The sequence below is a fragment of the Rattus norvegicus genome, chromosome 8, assembly GCF_021556685.1.
Source record: "Rattus norvegicus strain SHRSP/BbbUtx chromosome 8, alternate assembly SHRSP_T2T, whole genome shotgun sequence".
NCBI lineage: Eukaryota > Metazoa > Chordata > Mammalia > Rodentia > Muridae > Rattus > Rattus norvegicus.
The window spans coordinates 31620467-31627663 of record NC_141541.1 but is presented as its reverse complement, the minus strand read 5'-3'; the positions used below and the strand labels follow the sequence as shown (position 1 = coordinate 31627663).

General features: G+C 43.4%; 1 pseudogene; it reads right to left on the bottom strand.

Annotated features, from left to right (window-relative positions):
- Nucleotides 1-6016: 6016 nt before the first annotated feature.
- Nucleotides 6017-6606, bottom strand: LOC148004003 (small ribosomal subunit protein eS6 pseudogene; annotated as a pseudogene).
- Between the last annotated feature and the right edge of the window lie 591 nt (nt 6607-7197).

The window sequence follows — 7197 nt, the reverse complement described above, 5'->3', positions numbered from 1 at the left end:
TGACCATTTGCTTGGAAAGTTGTTTTCCAGCCTTTCACTCTGAGGTAGTGTCTGTCTTTGTCTCTGAGGTGTGTTTCCTGTAGGCAGCAGAATGCAGGGTCCTCGTTGCGTATCCAGTTTGTTAATCTATGTCTTTTTATTGGGGAGTTGAGGCCATTGATATTGAGAGATATTAAGGAATAGTGATTATTGTTTCCCTTTATATTCATATTTGGAAGTGAGGTTATGTTTGTGTGCTTTCATTCTCTTTGTTTTGTTGCCAAGACGATTAGTTTCTTGCTTCTTCTAGGGTATAGCTTGCCTCCTTATGTTGGGCTTTACCATTTATTATCCTTTGTAGTGCTGGATTTGTAGAAAGATATTGTGTAAATTTGGTTTTGTCATGGAATATCTTGGTTTCTCCATCAATGTTAATTGAGAGTTTTGCTGGATACAGTAACCTGGGCTGGCATTTGTGTTCTCTTAGGGTCTGTATGACATCAGTCCAGGATCTTCTGGCCTTCATAGTTTCTGGCGAGAAGTCTGGTGTGATTCTGATAGGTCTCCCTTTATATGTTACTTGACCTTTTTCCCTTACTGCTTTTAATATTCTTTCTTTATTTTGTGCGTTTGGTGTTTTGACAATTATGTGACGGGAGGTGTTTCTTTTCTGGTCCAATCTATTTGGAGTTCTGTAGGCTTCTTGTATGTCTATGGGTATCTCTTTTTTTAGGTTAGGGAAGTTTTCTTCTATGATTTTGTTGAAGATATTTACTGGTCCTTTGAGCTGGGAGTCTTCACTCTCTTCTATACCTATTATCCTTAGGTTTGATCTTCTCATTGAGTCCTGGATTTCCTGTATGTTTTGGACCAGTACTTTTTCCGCTTTACATTATCTTTGACAGTTGAGTCAATGATTTCTATGGAAACTTCTGCTCCTGAGATTCTCTCTTCCATCTCTTGTATTCTGTTGGTGAAGCTTGTCTCTTCTTTTGGTTTTCTATATCCAGGGTCGTTTCCATGTGTTCTTTCTTGATTGCTTCTATATCCATTTTTAATTCCTTCAACTGTTTGATTGTGTTTTCCTGGAATTCTTTCAGGGATTTTTGCGATTCCTCTCTGTAGGCTTCTACTTGTTTATTAATGTTTTCCTGTGTTTCCCTAAGTGTGTTCATGTCTTTCTTGAAGTCCTCCAGCATCATGATCAAATATGATTTTGAAACTAGATCTTGCTTTTCTGGTGTGTTTGGATATTCCATGTTTGTTTTGGTGGGAGAATTGGGCTCCGATGATGGCATGTAGTCTTGGTTTCTGTTGCTTGGGTTCCTGCGCTTGCCTCTCTCCATCAGATTATCTCTAGTGTTACTTTGTTCTGCTATTTCTGACAGTGGCTAGACTGTCCTATAAGCCTGTGTGTCAGGAGTGCTGTAGACCTGTTTTCCTCTCTTTCAGTCAGTTATGGGGACAGTGTGTTCTGCTTTCGGGCGTGTAGTTTTTCCTCTCTACAGGTCTTCAGCTGTTCCTGTGGGCCTGTGTCTTGAGTTCACCAGGCAGCTTTCTTGCAGCAGAAAATTTGGTCTTACCTGTGGTCCCGAGGCTCAGGTTCGCTCGTGGGGTGCTGCCCAGGGGCTCTCTGCAGCGGCAGCAACCAGGAAGACCTGTGCCGCCCCTTCCGGGAGCTTCAGTGCACCAGGGTTCCAGATGGTCTTTGGCTTTTTCCTCTGGCGTCCGAGATGTGTGTGCAGGGAGCAGTCTCTTCTGGTTTCCCAGGCTTGTCTGCCTCTCTGAAGGTTTAGCTCTCCCTCCCACGGGATTTGGGTGCAGAGAACTGTTTATCCGGTCTGTTTCTTTCAGGTTCCGGCGGTGTCTCAGGCGCAGGGGTCCTGCCGCTCCTGGGCCCTCCCCCACGGGAGCCCAGAGGCCTTATACAGTTTCCTCTTGGGCCAGGGATGTGGGCAGGGGTGAGCAGTGTTGGTGGTCTCTTCCGCTCTGCAGCCTCAGGAGTGCCCACCTGACCAGGCGGTTGGGTCTCTCTCTCACCGGGTCTGGGAGCAGAGAGCTGCTGTGGGCCGGGATCCGCGGGTCGCTGCGGGCCGGGATCCGCGGGTAAGCATCTTTTTTTTTTTTTAAGACTCTTACTATATCTGCCTGTCCTGTGAGACCGTGTGCTTCATATTACAATATACAAAGAATTTCTTCATCTTGTTAGATAACATAAGGGAGAACCTTGTCAGTTTTAATTGGTGCAGGCATCCCCATAATTGCCCTTATTTCCAATAAGTGTGTCATTACATAATCAAACTTTTCAGAACTTAAAGCAGTTGCCCATTGAAACCCTGAGTATGTGTCAATGGTATGCTGCGGTGGATCTCGTCACGTCTGTCATTATAATTGGTCCTAATAGCTTCCAACAACTTAGCCAGAGCACCCTTGTCTTCTGAGTTAACCTGTGTGAAGGCATCAGTGGTGCATGTCTTCCTGTGGACCAGGCACCCCAACCTGGCCTTTCCCTTGATGATGCAGTAGGGCACCCCCATCTTTCGACATAGGGCAGGTAGGAAACCCATCAGCTCAATGGGGTCTACGTCATCGGCAGTCACCACCAATCACCAAGGTGGTGACTGCATTGACCCCTGCTCGGAGGACAGGCAGTCCCTTAGTTGGGACGTCCCCTTGGCCTGCAGCTTTCTTCTCAGCATGGGCCAGCAGCCTTTGCCTATTCTCTTGCTTTGTCTCTGGCCTGTACTTGTGGGCAAGCTTAAGCAGCTGAGGAGCTATTTGCCTGGCCAGGGTCTGTGGGAACTGGTTAATGGCAGGGGGTACACTGAGATGCTTATAGAGGATGGCGCTTTGCCGCTGCAGCCTGATGTAGCGGGGCCATTTGGTGAAGCGTATGAGATCTCTTTTGGGTCTTTTCTCAAACAAAGGATTCACCACCTACTTGGCCTCCTGTTTCTTGACGAAGGTGGGGGTCTCGGCCACCTTCTTAATTTTATATTAAATATTAAATTTTAATATTTCTTATTAAACAGTATTATTAAGACGTAAGGCATAGCTTCAGGTTAAGGGAAGATGAATTGGTTCAAAGTTTAGTTTTCTAAATGACACCTTTGTTGCCAAAGTGAGCCATTGGTGGCTATGTGCAGGGACCTGAAAGCTGTACTTTTCCATGTCCCAAGTGTGTTCTGCTTGCTATTTTTTCCTCCTCCTTCAAGAGGGCTCCATCTCTATGAAATGAGAGAGCCTGTGGTGTACCAGTTGCTGGACACTGCTCTAAATATCATCTCTTTGTCAGAGAAGCTGTTAAAAGCAAATAGGTAAGACTCTCTGGAATCTTGGTAACCTTTTTGATGAAAGCAGCAAGCGCAGACCTTGGAGCGGTTCAAACACCTATCATCTCAAGACTTGGGAGTTAGAGACTGGAGGATCAGGAGCACAAGGTAAGGTTATCCTTAGCTACGAGAAGCTCTATCTCAGAACAAAACAAAAATAAATAACAAGCCACGGAGATGGGAAAGAAAAAATGGGTGTGGTGAGGATGAGGCTGAAAAGAAATGGGTGTGGTGAGGATGAGGTTGAAAAGAGAATTTTTAGATAAGAGACCCTGGGCTGGATTCAGGATGGGAAGGGGCTAGTCACTAGATTTAAGAATTCCTTCATGGAGACCACTTGTTTTTCTCTTAGACTGTGGAAATGTGGGGTTGTATAGCAATGTTTTATGTTATATATATATAACCATTTGTTGAACTGTGCATATGAAAGAAATGTGTTCCACTCTTCTGATGTGGGAAGGGAGCTGGTTGAGAACACAAAGAAACTTAAAATGTGGTTCCTTTCATTGAAGAACAAATCCCTTCCAGTTTTTATCACTAAAGATTAGGCAAACAAGCAAAAACATGGAGTCTGCTTTGTGTTGGTCACCTACTCTCCAGAATGACGCCTGCTCTGGAGTGTGTAACTCCATTGAAGAAAACTTATTTTTCCCTCTCCTAGCAGCTTGAAGGTTTCTTGATTAGGGGTAGGAGTTTGTGCAACTTTCTCCTCTTATTCCTTTTCCTCCTCCTCTTCTTCCTCTTCTTCCTTTTCCTCTTCTTCCTCCTCCGTGCTTGAATTTTTATCTTGCTTGATTTATATACCCTCTGAGTTGACACGACGTGTCTTAACCCTGCTGTATCAGGAAAAGGCTTTTTCTTAGTGCTATCCACCATCTCTGACTCTTCAAATATTTGTGCCTCCTCTTCTGCATAGATTCCTGAGCCATGAAGGGAGGGGTTTGATGAGGGTTTCCTTCTCAAGGATAATCACTCCAAAGTCTCTCACTCTCTGCACACTGTACAGCTGTGGAAAAGCTCCTTTGATGAGGACTGAGTGAAACACCGACTTTTGGGTCTACCAGAAGTCACTTTTTATGTTCACTTAGTAGAATGATCGTAGTGGATATTCCCTTAGGTCCATGACCTAGCTAGTCTCTGTTTCTTAGTCACTTTAGCAGTATCAGGTATGGGGTTCCAATTCATGGAGTAGGCCTTCATTTCAAGAGTGGATATATCTTCAAATTCTTTTTATTAAGCCACTATTATCCTGGTACCAAAGCCACATAATTGTTTAACCTCCTACTTGGTGGTGTGAGAATTTCCAGGAGGGAGGGACCTCATGAGATCGCAGGAGTCTTAAGACCTTCTATCTTAGAAGAGGGAATATTCATAAGCCTCTGTTCTTGAAGATCTGATGCAAGTCAGCCCAGCCGCTCTGCTTCAAGACAAAGATCAGATCCAACCTGAAGGAAGGAGCCAGTCAGAGGAGCATGGCAGCTGTTTTAGTCAGGGTCTTATTGTTATGAAGAAATACTGTGACTATAACAACTGTTACAAAGGAAAACATTTAATTAGGGCTCACGTACAGTTTCAGAAGTTTAGTCATTCTCATCATGGTGGGGAGTGTGGTGTTGGAACTGAAGTTACAGATGGTTGTGAGCTGCCGTATGGGTCCTGGGTATTGATCCTGGGGCCTCTGGAAGAACAACCATTGCTCTTAATCTATGAGTCATCTTTCCAGCTCTTTTTTAAAAAGACATTGTCATATATGCTAGATATGCTAGGCTGGTCACATACCTCATTATATAACCAAACTTATCCTGGAACTCATGACCCTACACCCAGCTCAGTGCCACCATTTTTTTGGTGCATCTCTGAACTACATATACACCTGACTTAGCTCCACTGAGTGAGGGTTATAGATGTCAGGCCAGACATTAAATTTGTAGGTTAAACCAGCAAGCCTGATTTTCAGACATGCTAGAGAAAGGTTGTGGCTTTCTCTGTGCCATGTGCCCCTAGGGCACTACAGAGCGTGGGAGAGCATGGGAACTCTAGTCTCTCTTGACCTGATGCCCACCTTCAATTCTCAAATTCACTTCTGAGAGAAAACCTGGGTACAAATTGTTCTCTCACTCTTGTTCCAATGAGGAAGTACAGTTTGACCTATCACAGAAATGCTTTTGACAACTTGTTTCATTTTATTTAAAAAAAAAATTAGCTGGCCTACATGCCTTTAACCTCAGCACTTGAGTTCAAGGCCTGCCTGCTCTATTGAGCAAGTTCCAGAACTCCCAGGGTTACACAGGGAAAACTTGTCTCAAAAAAAAACAAAAACAAAAACAAAAAGAAAAACAAAAAACAAACAAAAAGAACCCCATAACAATAAAAACCCAAAACCTATTATTAAATTAAGTTTTATTTCAGATTCTGTATATAAATACTTTCGGAAGGTCATTGTTGATTTCTACTGTTGTTTTGTTTTGTGTTGCTTTTGAGACGGTCTCACTATGTGTGGGACTCAGCTCACATTACCACCTTTCACACATTTCATTCAGTTCTTAATAAGGCTGTAGGCCTCATTCCCAATTATGAGTTCTAGTAACTATCCACAGATGTCCAAACATTGTTCAAAAGCCTGTTTGTTTATTTATTTATTTAATTATTTATTTTCAAAACATGATAATTTGTTACTCTTAGAGACTTATTTTTGACTAGATAGACTCAGACTTAGATGTAGAAGCTGTCAGCGAGGACAGCTTTCATCTCTTGGCAATCTGTTCCTGGAGCTTTTCTTTGGATTCCTTCATTCTCTTGACCAACAGTTTAGTATAATCTGCAGCCTCCTTGTTCTTCTTAGTGCATTGTTTCTTCAGAGCAACACATCTGCATTTGTGTGTAGGACACGCAGAGTAACAAGACAGTAAATGCTGGGTGCTTTGGTCCCGGGCTTCTTACTTCTTTGTTTAAGGGCTTTCTCGCAACATACTGGCAGACATCATCTTCTTTAGAGAGATTAAGAAGCCTTCAGATTCTACTAGCTCTTTTAGGTCCCAACCAACAAGGTACAGTAGTATCTGCCAGGCCAGGATTATCCTTTCCTTTTTCCTGTTCTCTTTTTTATAATAACCAAGTTTAGAACACTCAGATTGGCATCCACAATGCTTCCATGAACAGATTTGTGCTTCCCCTCCCCAGTTCTCCCTGGTCTATAACAAGGATGCCACTTACTTAGCAGGAGGCACACTCTGCCATGGCTCAACATGCCTTGCTTCATGGGAAAACCTTATTTGTCATTCCCACCACTGATTTTGATATATATGATTTTGGACAGTTTAAAAAGTCATGACCCTACCCAGGGTCATAGATATGCTTAGATCCCACATTTTGTACCAGTATTCAGCTTCTCCAGTTTTACTTATTGCCTTTGGAAAACAGTTAACTATCAGAATGGGTGAAACCATTCTTAGTGACCGGTAAGCCTGCTAACATCTCACTGGGCTACCTAACAAGAAAACAGGAAGAAGACTATAATAGTTTGGGGTAGGCTTTAGGCAGAGGAGCCGGGACACAATATGGATCATACATTTAAATGTAAAACAATTTACAAGGCTTGGAATTTTAATCAAAGGTAGAACACATACCTAGCAGGTGTGACCCATTGGGTTTACTAAGGCTCTCTTAGCACTTCCCCCAAACACCTAAGACAGAATAATATCTGACTTGCCTTGGGGTGGGACTTCTGGCTGCCGTACCGAGGTCAGTAACAAGGAGGTCATCACAGGCTCCCATGGCTGTGTTGATGGCCGTGGAGGTTAAAAGTAATGCCAGGAGACAACCAGAGATCTAGTTAACCAATTGCATGGTGGGCTGTAGACACACAGAGGCCCACTGGCCTCTATGC